The following is a 14,715-nucleotide window of genomic DNA, read 5'->3' as shown; positions in this document are numbered from 1 at the left end:
GACCAGGGAAAGCGCCTGAAGCGGCCAGCGGTGGGGAGTGCTTCGCACTGGTTCCCGCTCCCTTCTAGGGACGCCCAAAGGGGTACTTACCCGCCAAGCCAACCTTCAACACTTGAGGACCTTGTGAAAGGCACCATAGATAGAAAAGCCATTCCTGGGAATCCAGAATTTTAGTTTACACATCCAGAAAGGCATCTGCATTTCCTACTTCCTACAACCTCAGGGCACCAGTGCTCCAGACAGATGCCCACTTCCTAAAGGTAAAGCCCTTCCTCGATATTTGGGATCTGTTTCAGTTTCTATTCTTGCCCACCTGTGTTGGTCCAGTGGAGGAGAGAGGCGTTTCTGACTTAATTGTCTCAAGTACAACTAATGCTCTATTAGCCCCCTTTTAAGAAGTCTTTTCACTGGTAACCATTAAATAATAATGAAAATCCTAAATGTCCATCGACAGATGAATGGATAAAGAAGATGTGGCACATATACACAATGGAATGTTACTCAGCCATAAAAAGGAATGAAATTGAGTTATTTGTAATGAGGTGGATGGCCCTAGAGTCTGTCATACAGAGTGAAGTAAGTCAGAAAAACAAATACTGTATGCTAACGCACATATATGGAATCTAAAAAAATGGTACTGATGAACCTAGTGGCAGGACAGGAATAAAGACGCAAATGTAGAGAAGGGACTTGAGGACACACGGGGGGAAGGGGAAGCTGAGACGAAGTGAGAGAGTGGCATGGACATATATACACTACCAAATGTAAAATAGATAGCTAGTGGGAAGCAGCCGCATACCACAGGGAGATTAGCTCCGTGCTTTGTGACCACCTAGAGGGGTGGGATAGGTAGGGTGGGAGGGAGGCTCAAGAGGGAGGGGATATGGGGATATACGTAGACTTATTAGCTGATTCACTTTGTTGTGCACAGAAACGGACACACCACCGTAAAGCAATTATACTCCAATGAAGATATAAAAATAATAATAATGAAAGTCAATCATCAGAGCCCAGGGCCCCACCCTCCTTGCTCTCGGCTCCAGCTACCCTGCTATGCTTTCAGTCCCCAATTGCCAAGCTTACTGTGGCCTCAGGAACCTCCCTCCAGTTCCTCTCTCAGCCTCGACCCCTGCTCCCACCCCACCTCCCTCATGTGGCACCTACTTCCTCAGCAAAACCTTCTGGGCCCCGTCTGTGCTCTCATAGCATCTTGAACACCTCTGGACAACTGTCATTCATTCATCTGCTCAGCCCTCTTCCCGCCACTGGCGATTCCAAAAGGAACAAAACCAGGCAGGGTCCCCGCGCAACGTGGCATGGCGAGTGCATTCTAAGGGGATGAGTGTTCTGGCAGGACCGCATTTAAGCAACCATTTAACAATTCGTATGATTCTTTCTAAAGTATTCTTCTCCAGTGATTAGGGAGCAGAAGGTGAAACAGAAAACAAGAGCAAGTCAGTTTACAGCTTTATTTCCAACCTCAGTGCCAGGCGAACGTGATCACCAGGTATTTGTTGAAATCTTACTAATGATAACGGCATTAGAGCTTTAAAAACTGGGGGGAGGGACAGAGATTCATTCTTGAAAATTCCACAACCGTGATTCCAGGGTGATGAGCAAATTACGGGTTTTAAACCCACAGAACCACAGCAATCCTTTTAAGGAAAGATGTCATAGTAACGCTGCCTACCTCACACATGCTGAAAATAATTTAAGCGTCTGCTAAGATTGCTTGAAAAAGAAGGAAGGAACAGGAACAGGAACAGACTGATCTGCTAAAAGTAACAGAAAAATGTTACGATTGTCAGTTCTTACGGCATTAAAAAGCCAGAAAGGGAGAGCCTCAAAGATGTACAAGATCGTCAGTCACTTCCATCCCTCCCCTGCATCAAATGGCACAGAAGGCATCAGGGCCCTCCTGGAGTCTGTGGTTTGAAATGGTGCTGCGATGAAACTGCAAAGAATACAAATAAAGATGAAAACAGCAAACGGAGAAGCAAGAGAACAGAGAAAAGAAATGCTGGAAATCAAATAGACAGACCTCAACCAGACAGCCAGGTCCAAGCAGAGCTTTGCCTATGGCTACTAGGCGCACAGCCCCAAGCCAGGTGTGAGAGAAACAGGACAAAGGCTGTGAGAACCAGAACAGCAGAGGGTCTCAGGGCATAGAGTGTTACAAAGACAACATGAAGAAGGGGAAAAGGAGAGAGATCTCTACTTTGCACCAGTAACAAATGAGCTCTTTTTTCCTGCAGTGGTAACTGTTGTAAACAACTGAAAAACATACTTAATAATCACAAATTATAAATGTTCCTGGAAACTCCCTGCTTCCAACTAGTCCATGACAAATATCTGCAGAGGGACCTCAGCATCTGCTCTGAAGTTCAGGGGAAAGTAATTCTAACCAATGGGGGTGTGCCAAAGTATCACCCTCGGGGTCTGACCAATTAAATGGCTGCTTCTTTGTGTGGCGTTTAGGAGAGATGACAGATTGAACAGTGCAGCAGAGAAACCTACACATTTAATTGCAGTCCAGGCATTCTGCCCCAAAGGGCAAGTCAATCAGGCAAGAAAGCAGTGCAGAGTGAAGTCTTCTAACAACACTGAAAACAAAATAAACGGACCTGCAGTTTAATTACCCCGAGATCCTTCTTCCATCAAAACTGATGACAAAGCCCATCAAGAATAAAAAGACTCTGATCCTCCTTGTACTCTTCTACAGGGAACAGGATTTACCAGATAAGCTTGTCTGGACCTTCTGATTGAAGAAGCTGCTTGCAGTAGACACTATGACAGTGACTGACTAATGGGTAACCATGATAAAAAAAAAAACGTTCAAGGAGACAGGAACTAGGTAAGAGGGTTTGTGTTACTCCTTACCCTAGGAAAAGGCAGTGCTTCAGGATGGGGAGTCTGCCTAGGATCAAAATGATGTTCTTTACGTAGCCAAATGTACTGGGTGTGGAAGGAACAAAGACTCTAGATTTTGGTGCTATTTAATCCCTTTAATTTCCTCAAAAACAATAGAACCTGCCTGCTTCACTGAAACTGGTAATTGAAAGAATTAAAATAACAAGCATTTCTAGAGCTTAGCACATAATAGGTGCTCAGTAAAAGTTGGTTATAAATAATTTTAAGAAAATCTTTTTTAAGGTTCTTTAATGTGACAATTTATCTGCTCTATCCTCTACTTAAAAAAACAAACAAAAAAGGCTGATACCTTTAACCAGGCTCCATCTAGTTTTCCAAAGACCCTCCAAGAACTAAAGACTCCAGGCCCCTCCCACTAGCTCTTAATTTTATAATGTCTGAAGAACTTTTCTGTGAGGTGGTCAGAAGTGGTTTCTCCACAATGCAGCCCTAGGCTGTTTCTTTCCAATTCTACTCCATTGCTAATAAATTTGTCACTTTTCCTGTAGCCCAGACAGCTTAGACTGTCCCTTAGCTCCTCAACCCCTCTTGTTCACCAAATTCAGAGAATGGAACATTCTAGGCCCTACCTGGTGCTCTGTAACTATTTGCACTGCACTGAAGTCAGATGGGATTTGGGGATAAATCCAGGATGAATCCAGACTAACCCCTTCCTCCCAAAGACCTTTGGGTTTGGTTTGATGTTTGACCTCAATCTGAAAATTATGCTGACTTTCTGAAAAGTTTTCTGCTCTTGCCAGGATATGATATGCCCAGTATCTATCCCAAGAAGCAGAAATGGAAATTTCTAGTTCACCCAGTACCACAAAGAAAACCTTTGTATTCACACGATATATCTCCTCGTGAAGAACACCTGTGCTTACCAGGTCTTCAGGTTTTATTCTTTGCCTATATATCCCACAACACAGTGCAAACTGCCTCATATTCACCACTCCTTGACAGATCCAAGAAAAAAAGCCACCTGTGCTGATACCCGGAAGAACTGCTGTTTTCAGGGATGTTGTGATGTGCTGCTACTTCACCCATTTGCTCCTGGAATTATAAAGTGGCAGAATAGTCTTCTTTGCAATGGGGCAGGGACACGAGATGCACAAAAAAACATTACCCAAACCTTTACCTGCCCCGTACTCATTAGTTTATGGTTTGAGACCATCATTGTTCTGAAATAACTCAAGCAGTTATAATAATCCACAAAGACCCCAAGATTACTCCCTAATAGACAATAATAAAGCAGATTTCACAGTGGCAAGCAAGAAAGAATGGTGGGGGGTAGGGGTGGGGTCCAGAAAACAGGGGTTCCGAAGATTGTTTACCGGCTGGGTACCACCCCACCCCAAGCAAATTACTTAATCTCTTCTCCAGAAACTCGCCTAGGTACAAAACAGTTCAGCAGTTGCCATTAGATCCAGCCTCCACGACAGAGGAAACTTTCAAAGGCTAAAAAGACCCCAGGGTCACTTGTGAACTACCTTGCTCAGGAAACACTCAAAAGTTGGGCTAGAAATCCTGGAATTCAATAAAAGGAAACTGTAATTTAAAAGGCTAGTGAATTAGAGGCTAAAATTTCCTATCGTTATTAAAAAATAAATAAGCAAGCACAGCTTGAATCCCGCATCTACCAAAGGTAACAGACTAGCAGTCAATTCAGGGGTTTCATTTTATAAAATACACGGATGCAACATGGTGTAAACTAGGAAAAACCACCACGCACCAGGAAGAAAGAATGACCTGATCCCCAGAAGAAAGATCTGCACCTGTATAAAGGCAAGGGCAGTAAAGGTCTTGTTGCCTTATCTCCTTTTCAAACCAGAAGCAGACACTTCTTCAGCCAAGCTCAAGTATTAGAAGTCTTGACTTATTAAGCACACCAAGTTTCAAAACACAGGCATACAAGTTACAGTAAAGACAAGCACATCCTGTTTGCACTTGACTTCCTGTTCTGGGCTGTCTGATCTCTTTAGAGGGCTGCTCCCTAGCCACAAATAAGTAACCTTTCACATCTGTCAACCACTGGTTCACTGGACAGTATTTCAGTGACAACAAAATACATAGTTCCACGAGTCAGGTAAAAGATGCACCTAAAAAGGACCAAAAAGCAGTCATGAGCCTCTAAGACACTTTCTGGATTTCCCAGGCTTCATACTGACATCTGACCTACAGTAAACAATAAAAACTTAATACAAATAGTGCTGAGATAAGAAAATTAAGCCTGGAACAAAATTTGGAATATGAGGGCTGGGAAAAAGAGCAAGAAAAATTGGAAATGTTTTTATTATTAAATGTTGGCCTCCTTTCAAATGTAGAAGAAACAGATCTCTGTCAGCCAGTCCCCAGTGAGCAGATCCCCAGAAGGGAACCACGCAAAGCGATCACAGCAGTTAACAGGGCCCTTCTGGTGAACACTGTCCCCAATCCAACCTGCTACCAACCTCAGTCTACTTTTCAGCACTGCAAAAGCCTTCAGTTGAGAGACCTGAAGCCTCCACTTCAAGCCAAACTTCCACTGTTTTCAAAGAGGTAGTGGTTCTTCCAAGCCACATTCAGTGTTGGGAATAAACACTGGGCAACGAATACCCCAGTTTTTATGCACAAGTTATTTAGCCTCTTTGGGTCTGCTTTCTCATCTGGAAAATAGGAGGGTTGCACTACCCTAATCTCTAATGTTTCTTCCAGCTGTAGAAGAAATGCAGGAATCCAACAATAACAGTTAGCAGAAGATGCTATGGCTTCCTGCTTTCCTTCACTCAAATAAGATGCCTCTAACATCCCACATCCCGCAGTGTGAATCTACCTTGATCTGCTTCCCAAGCACCCAAGGATTTTTTTTCCCTTTCCCTTGAAATGTGGATCAGAAAGTTTCCCACTTGAAAGCAATATATTAACAAACCTTGAAGACTCTTCTTTACACGTGGTCTTGTTATTAAGATGGTAATGTAATCCACCACTTGGTTCCCATGCTGGTCATATGATTCCTGGAGTGAATAGACCCACAAAGGATGGAGAAAATTGACCAGCAACATGTGGTACTCCCTCCCACACAGTGACTGCTAATGGGGAAAGAATGAGGCAAATCTGGGTAAGAAAAGGGAGTGGCGAAGACAAGTTCGATGAGTCAGTGCAAAAAAAGAAATAAGAAAAGGAAATGGAAAAGGAAGGAGGGAAGCAAACAAGAGGGAAAAATATCTAAACCAGTGAGTAGAAACTTAAATCTGAAATTCTGTTATCCATTCATCCAATAGCTATCCAATGTCTACTATGTGCAGGGAATGGAACTAGACTCTAGAGGAGATACAAAGGTCAACCAGATAGCTCTGCTCAATGAGTTTATGGTCTAGTAGGAGAGATAAAGACATGTACACAAACAGTTGAAAAATATGGCAGAAAGTGTGCTGTGCCATAAAGGAGACATAAAAGAATCCTCCACTGTGAGACTCAAAGGAGGAAATGATTACTCCCAGTGAGGGATCAGAGAAGGCTTCATAGGAAGAATGACATTTCAAGCCAAAAACACAACAGAAACAAGGGTACACAAGTAGGAAATCAAGGACATATCGTTTCAGTAAGTAACTAGATTTAATTTGAGACATAAGTGGGTATGAAGGGAGAGATGGTAATGATAATAGGTAACGATCCAGAGAGCCATGGCTAAATTGGATAGCTGGATTGGAGCCAGACTGAGTATTCCAAAATCAGACTCAGAATTTGAACTTAAATCCAGTGGGGAAGGAAGGGGAGCGGGGCGGTGGGGAGGGAGGTTGACAAGTTAGGAGCTGGAGGAATCTCATAACTTAACCCATAAAATTAAGGTAATAAAATCAACACTAAATCAATGTGTGAAGATACACAGAGTCCCTCCAAAGAGATACAATGTCTTCCAAACCAAAAGCAAGAAGAGAAGCGGACAAAAAGGCTTGGATGATGGCATTAATATATTTAAACAAAGAATGTGACCACATCAAAGTGTGGTCAACAAAGAAACTTAGAAAAATGTAGAAAAAATAGAGGGGGCCACATTGACTCCAGAATCACCCAAGGCAGAGAAACACTGCAGAGAGGCGACAAGCTATCTTCTCTGTGATGGGACAAGGTTCCTTCATGAAGCTTAAACGGAAACAGCATATAGTAGCAGTTAGGGGTATATGGGTTCTTGGAGTCAGAGGGACTTGGTTCCAATCTCAGTTCAGCCTCCTACTAGCTTGGACAGAGCCTTGGTTTCCTCATTTGAAAACTGAGGATAATTGTGCCTACTTTGCAGGAGGACCACTGGGAGAATTAAATGTCCTACTGTATGCAAAGCACTTAGTGCAATACCTGGCATACAGCGAGCAATAAATAATCTTAGCCTTGGGCTTCCCTGGTGGCGCAGTGGTTAAGAGTCTGCCTGCCGATGCAGGGGACACGGGTTTGTGCCCCGGTCCAAGAGGATCCCACATGCCGCGGAGCGGCTGGGCCCGTGAGCCATGGCCGCTGAGCCTGTGCGTCCGGAAGCCTGTGCTCCGCAACGGGAGAGGCCACGGCGGTGAGAGGCCCGCGTACCGCAAAAATAAAATAATCTTAGCCTTTTTGTAACTGTGTTCTCTCCTACCAACTATCCTGTCACATTATTCCATGCTCACGAACGCAAGCTTGATATTATTAAATTTTATTTTTCAGATCTCTTGATATTTAACAGCAATGTCCTAGCAAAATCCAGGATCCAGACAACAGGAAAGGAATCCACTCTAAAATAAAAATTGGCGTTCCACTCTGAGCACAGTCACTCAAGTCTGAACAAAATCCTGTCTCCAAAAGACTGATCATTTCCAGGTACAAAGCAAAATCCATTAAGAAGAATCAGACCTGAAACATAGTGACCAAAATCCTCAGAGGTCTTCCTGAGAAGCTAGATGGCACCCAGCTGACCAGTCCTACCTGATGCCACCCTCAATCTACAATAAGTCAACCTGGATGATACTTTTCCATACTTCTCCTTACTTTCCACCTCTCTCATACCCTCCAATCATGCACTATGGTGAAACACTTATTCTCCCTCTCTAACCTTCTAGAGGTCAAAGATGCCATCTTGTCCATCTTTGCATTCTTTTTTGGCCACATCCCAAAATACCGTGCATCAAACAGAACCACCATAAATATTTATCATAAGAATGAATTTCAAACATGACTTTTCTCAACAACACAATCCATTGCGATCTGCCATTGCTGCACCCTGAGGCCCTCTTCTGATTTACTGAATTCTTATTCTACACTTTTCTTCCCCTCCTTTCCTCAATCTCTCCATACCTGAGCTACCAAGTATTACAGAAAAGTCAGAAGACTTTATTTACTGGGTTCCCAACAAATTCATACAACTGGGACCAAGCCATCAATGGGCTCAGAAATCTTTTATTCATCTCTAGTTGATGTCTCATAGCAACTTTCCAAAGAGCAGTGTTGTGCAGGATTTAGGACATAGGGCCTGGAGTTAGACACAACTCAAATTCTTCCTGTGTGATCTCAGTTGAGGTACGTGAGGTACTTAACTTCCTTAAACTTCATCTTCCAAATCTGTACAATGAAGTACCTAACTGAGGTAATTAACAACAGAGTAATAGCTCAAAAAAATTGGAACTGTTACTCTTAAGTAATCTTCCAAACCCTATCCCCTCTTCCACTCCTTTGTCAGATAACTAGAAACCTCCTCTCCTACTTTACCAAAACAATTCAACTGGGCCCTGTCCACTTGAGAGGCAATGGTGGTGCAGTGGGGAACACTGGGGTCAGGAGTCCAGCTGGTGCCACAGACCAGATATGTGACCATGAGCTGATTGTTTCATTTGTGCTTCAGAGTCCTCAATTGCAAAACAGGTATTCTAATCTGTTCCTTGTAGAATCACTGTGAGAATTAAATGGAAAAATATGAAAGAGCAGTAAGCAGAAGAAGAAGGGGAAGAATAAGCGAGGTGATAAGGCTTTCAAGTAAAACAGACCCAGTTTCAAATTCCAGTTCCATCACTTAACTGGTTGTGTGACCTCAGACAAGTTAATTTCTCCAGACCTCAGTTTCTTATCTGTAAAATGGGGGAAAATAACTTCACAGGGTTCTTAACAGGTTTAAAACAATGTGCAGACTAACTGGCATGTTAATTTCCCACCCTTCTCTCTACCTCTTCTTTTCTTTCCATCTCAAAACCTCCCCTTTATTCACAGGGCCAGTAGAATCCACCATTTTTGACCATTAGTTAAAAAAAAAATTAGTACATCTCCAATGTATCTATATTTAACAGCAAATTAGACAAGTACTACTACACAAATATACTGTGTTCTATATAAAGCAGAACACTAAGAAGAAATTTCAAAGGGTAAGATAAAAATACAGAAAAACTTAGCTCTAATAATTCCTTCCCATACCCCAAAGAAAGGTTCCATATGTCCCTAAAATTTGGAAATTCATTTTGGAGGTCACTACACTTTTATGGAAATTGGTTCAAGACAAAGATAAATAGAATAGAGTTGGTATAGCTCCTAGCACAGTGACTGGCACAGAGAAGATGCTCAGTGAACATTGGTCCATTACAGTTTTTAGAAAACCTGCCTCTACACACATACGTCCCTTACAAGTTTGCACAAAGTGAGCTCTCAGCTCAGTCTCCCTTTCTCTTCAATTCCCCCATAGAATAGCTGGTGCTCTACTTCACTTCCATGTCACACACTTGTTCATGAACTGTGCTTCAATCTACTGAAAGCCCTTTCTCCAAGGTCACCAATGATCTTGTGATGGCTAAATGCACGGCTTTTTCCTACATCAAACCTTGACGACCTCCCATACGCCGATGACCTACCTATCTTCTTCCCTTTGATTCCCACTGAAAGTGCAATAGCTTGACTCTCCTTTAAAGACATATTTTCCTCCCTGTCCTTCCCTGGCTCCTCCTTTTGCCCCTTAAATATCTTCTAGGGCCCTGGACTAACCATTCTTCCTTTCCTTCTCTAGTGAATTCTATTGGTTTTACTTTTAAAATATATCCTGCAAACATCCCTCCTATGTCCATGGCCACACCCTGACTTATATGCCATTATCTTTCTCAAAAACTAGAGCAAACACCTCCTTACTGGCCTCCTCTTTGCCACTCTCTTTTCTCCACATAGTAGTCAGGGTAAACTTCTCTTTTAAAAACTATACTCTGCCTGAGTTCCCCGATGGTCCAGTGGTTAGGATTCCAGGCTTTCACTGCTGTGGCCTGGGTTCAATACTTGGTGGGGGAACTGAGATCACGCAAGCCACGTGGCGTGGCCAAAAAAAATACACACACACACGCACACTTGTTACTCTCCTGCTTTAAAGCCTTCAGTGGTTTCCCACCATGCCCTTTTGTAAAGCCGAGACTCACTACGGCCCACAAAGGCCCCATGTGATGTGGGCCCTGCCTACCTCTTCTGCTTTACCTCATGCCACACACCCCCATCACCCTCCACCCCCCATTCACCTCACTCGAGGCCCTTGGTGGTCTCCTTTTATTTTGACTTCCTCAAAAAAAAAAAATCATTTATTGCCCCCAAGGCCTGCACACTTGTGGTTCCTTTCCTGCCAGGAACATCCTCCACAGCTCTTCACAAAGCCAGCTCCTTATCCATCAGACTTCAGCTCACCTTCCATACAGTGCAGTTGTCTGGCACACAGTGGAAGCTCAGTAAGTATCCATTGAATGAATAGATTCCTCAGTCTTTGGAATCAATCTCAGGCTTCAGTTTTAGTAGTCATTTCCAAATTCCTGCTAGATATCCAGACTTTAAATCTAGCATACCAAAGACACTCAAAATCAAACCCTTCATCTTTCCCCAAACTAGTTTCCTCCAATCTTCTGAAATTATATGAGCAATATAACACACACTTTCTGCTTCAGAAGTATGAATTTCCCATTCGTTTGCTCCACCTGCCCAAAATTCTGATCATCCATTAAAACCGAATTCAGGACTTCCCTGGTGGCACAGTGGTTAAGAATCCACCTGCCAATGCAGGGGACACGGGTTCGTGCCCTGGTCTGGGAAGATCCCACATGCCGCGCAGCAACTAAGCCCATGAGCCACAACTACTGAGCCTGCGCTCTAGAGCCCGTGAACCACATATACTGAACCCACGTGCTGCAACTACTGAAGCCCGCACGCCTAGAGCCTGTGCTCCACAACGAGAAGCCACCACAATGAGAAGCCCGCGCACCGCAATGAAGAGTAGCCCCCGCTCGCCACAACTAGAGAAAGCCCACCTGCAGCAACAAAGACCCAACGCAGCCAAAAAAATTTTAAAAATTAAAAAAAAGAAACTCTTCCTCATATTCATTAAAATCACTCCTCCCTCAATTTAAGCCCATTTCGTCTTAAATCTTTGAAATATAGGAAGACCAATTAATCAAAATCCCCAAGCAAAAACTATTCTTGTACTCAAAGATGGTAATCAAGCCATCCCTTAGCTTTTCCTTCTCTAGGCTAAAATCTTTCTATTTTTTTTTAAACGTATAACGATAAGGAATTTTTTTTAACTTTTTAATCATCTTTATTCCTCTCTTAAGTATGGGCGGACCAATATTGGATTCCACATGCCAGTATCTAACAGATGTTACGTCCCAGCCCTTATGGTTCATCTTTCTTATTTTACTTTTATTTAGTTATTTATTTATTTTTGCCACACAGCACAGCATGCGGGATCTTAGTTCCCCAACCAGGAATCGAACCCATGCCCCCAGCAGTGGAAGCACAGAGTCCTAACCACTGGACCGCCAAGGGAATTCCCTGGTTCACCTTTCTATAATCAAATTCCACAGTCCCCAATATGGCATGTTAGCCCCCCAAAAGTTGTGAATTACCCTACAAACTTAATCACTTATTAGAATTAATGTGAAACCCCTTCTTCTTTTAACGCTCACCTTATTCCATTTTGTGATGACTCCCTTCACTCATCAACCTGGTTTGACGCTCCACTATTGAGGTAGATTTTAACAAATTCTAGGTATCTGAAGCACAACAGAAAAGCTTGAGAGGCTGGAGTGGGCATACCATTCATGTCAATCAAGGTCTCCAACCACGGTCAAGGCCTCTCCAAGGCCAAGTAGGCTCTGAGTACCTCCTCCTTCCACCTCGAAGATAAAGTGGCCTTGCAAAAGACAAGACCTTTAGCACCCACCTACTGAGCAAAGGCACCTTTTCTGTAGAACCCAACAAGGTATATTTATCTACAAAGAGACAAACCAGGTGCTTACAGCAGTGTAAAAACATGTTTTCCCTCTGAGTCTTACCAGAATGTATGCTTCAATGTCAGAAGTAGCTTTACAATCACCGATAAAATAGGGATAACAAAACCTACCCAACACAGGGTACTGTAGGTATCAAATAAAATGATACAAGGGAATAATTTTGTAAGGTACTATACTACGTTAGGTGATGGTCTAGAACTAGGTTTCAGGAAGTCCTATAAATCTTCAAATTAACTTTGGATGGTTACTTGATGGTTTCAGGTGACATATACAGAATAGGCACCATGGGCTCAAGTTCATCAAACAAGAACAAAAACATGCCATCTAACTAGAAAGCTTATGGATTTTCTAATACTGCCAAGACTAATAAAGATGTTTTGACTAGTGGTTTGACCCTGGAGACCCACTTTAGCCACTGTCTAATGGTGCTGAGCTCTAGGTCAAGGACCAGGTCCAGTGAAGGAATTCAACAGTCTAGTGGAAGAGACAGACACTGCTGTGGAAGTCCAAATAAGGAAGAATAACTACCGGAGGAAGTCAGGGAAGGATTCACATATGAACTAAGTCTCCTGGGGATGAGCACTTTGCCTGTCAGAGAGGAGGGGGAACCACCAGGAAACGGCACAGTGTCCTAAAAGGATGTGGTATAACCAGGGACTGGAAAAATGAAGAGTTCAGGGAGGTTGGAGAGGAGAGAAATGGCTGGGAAAAGGAGAGGGAGATAAAATGAGTAACAGGTAGGATAGGGTCAAATTATGAAGGACTTTCCCAATCTAGCTAAGTAGGAAACAGAGAACAAATGGCACTCTGAAACGTTGCAAATGAAAAGATTAGATTTGGCCTTTAGGAACATAACTTTGGCAACAAGAATGAGAGGTTGGAGCAGAGAAGGATCTATGGTGCAGTGACAAAAGCACAATCAAGATTTGATAAGGCTTTGAATCAGAAGTTACAAACTCAAATTCCTGGAGGCAAAGTAGGTCAAAAGTGACATCTTCGTTGTGTAACATCTGGGAGAATGGTGATTATCTGTGATCTTGGAAGAATGCAGGCCCCGCCTAAAAGTCTTCACACATAAAATTTTAAGCCATTGGGCTGGTTAAACAAAATAGTTTTTGACCTATGATAAATTAAAGCAATACAGTGGGAATGAAGAAAAGACACACATCAAACAGTACGCCAATATAATCAAGAGGGTTTAGCAACCACAGATTTATCATATTTAGAGATGTGTGGCATAAAAAGAATGAAGAGAAAGATTTGGTAGATATAATTAACAGAGTTCAAACATACAGCAATACAAGCAGATAACAGATACTGGGTAGGGGAGATAATGACTTGTTATGTACGTGTTGAACTTAAGACAAACCTGGTAGGTTTGTGAAGTTGGACAAAGCTTGTCAAGATTTGTCAAGTTGGAAATAAGGATCTGAAGTTTGGGAGAGACAGCTGGGCTGGCAAAACATACTGAGGATGGCTGAATTCATGGACATATTTGAGATCCTTAGAGGAAAGGGCTGGGAAAAGAGTGAAAAGAAACCCAAGACAAAGCCCTGGAGCATCTCGACACTTATGGGATAATCAAAAGAAAATGAGAATAAATAATGGAAGGATACTCTGGAAACTCAGAAGAGACAAGGTGGCCACAAAGCCACAGAGAGAAGGCTGCTGGGGAAAAAAAAAGAATGGTTCAATACTGCCAAATGCTAGGCAGAGATTAAGTAAGATGGAGGCTGAAATCAGGACCAGAATACTGGGCCTGGAAATCAGGAGTTTACTTGTAATCTTCAGGAAAACAGGAATAGGGTAATGGGGGTAGAAGCCAAAATAACAAAGAGCTGCTAAGAGGATCCGAGTTGAGGAAGTACAGTGGAGGCTCGTGCTCATTCTACTCTTACTAAGGACCTACTATGTGCCAAGTACCATGGATATAATTCTAACAAAACAGGTGCTGCTTCTCAATCTAGTCCACGATCGAGGAGACACAGGATGCTCCTGAGTACTCATCCAGTCTTGGTGAGTAAAAAGAGATTTCATGGAAGAAGTGATTTTCAGACTCCAGCCAGTTAAGCCAGTTGGCCAGGTTAAGCTGGGGCAGGGTGTCTCAGAGAAGGCTTGCCTGCGCAAAGGCCTGAAGTAGAGTGAACATGGACCACCTGGGGGTAATTGTAAGGCACAGGAAAGAGCAAACTTTAAAGAGGGTTACTGCCTGGTGCTGAGGCTGAAGATTTCAGAAGTTTAGAAGTGAAGAGCAGGAAGGAGATAGGGCGGCAGTCTGAACAGAATGAGGGGAGGGTCTTCATTAACACCTCAGAAACTCACTGGTAAGACAGTGCTTTCTACAATTCAGGAGTCAAAATTATTAAGCAGAAAAGCAAATATGTTTGCCCCTCTCTCTTCCTTTAACAATGGTTTAGTATGACTAAACCATTTCTCACAAGACACAGAAAGAATAGAGACTACAACAGCAAAAGATGGATAAAGCTGTAAACCTGTTTGATTTCTCTAAGGTTTATATAATAAACGGTCTTATTAGGTCCAAAACCACATCCAGATCCCA

The 14,715-nt window shown here is 42.8% G+C and overlaps 1 protein-coding gene across 8 annotated transcripts in view; it reads right to left on the bottom strand.

Annotated features, from left to right (window-relative positions):
- The window catches only part of RFFL (ring finger and FYVE like domain containing E3 ubiquitin protein ligase), a 67,649-nt gene that overhangs the window by 31,244 nt on the left and 21,690 nt on the right, over positions 1 to 14,715 (bottom strand). Inside the window, exon 1 of one of the 8 annotated variants that reach the window (XM_033431507.2) lies at positions 5,819 to 5,841. The exons of the other annotated variants lie outside the window; for them this stretch is intronic. The gene's annotated coding sequence lies outside the window, so the exon portion shown is untranslated. Of the gene's footprint in view, positions 1 to 5,818; positions 5,842 to 14,715 lie in introns of those variants that run through there. 8 annotated transcript variants of the gene reach the window in all.

This window comes from Orcinus orca, chromosome 19 (assembly GCF_937001465.1).
Source record: "Orcinus orca chromosome 19, mOrcOrc1.1, whole genome shotgun sequence".
Classification (NCBI taxonomy): domain Eukaryota; kingdom Metazoa; phylum Chordata; class Mammalia; order Artiodactyla; family Delphinidae; genus Orcinus; species Orcinus orca.
This window is presented reverse-complemented; position numbering and strand designations above follow the sequence as displayed.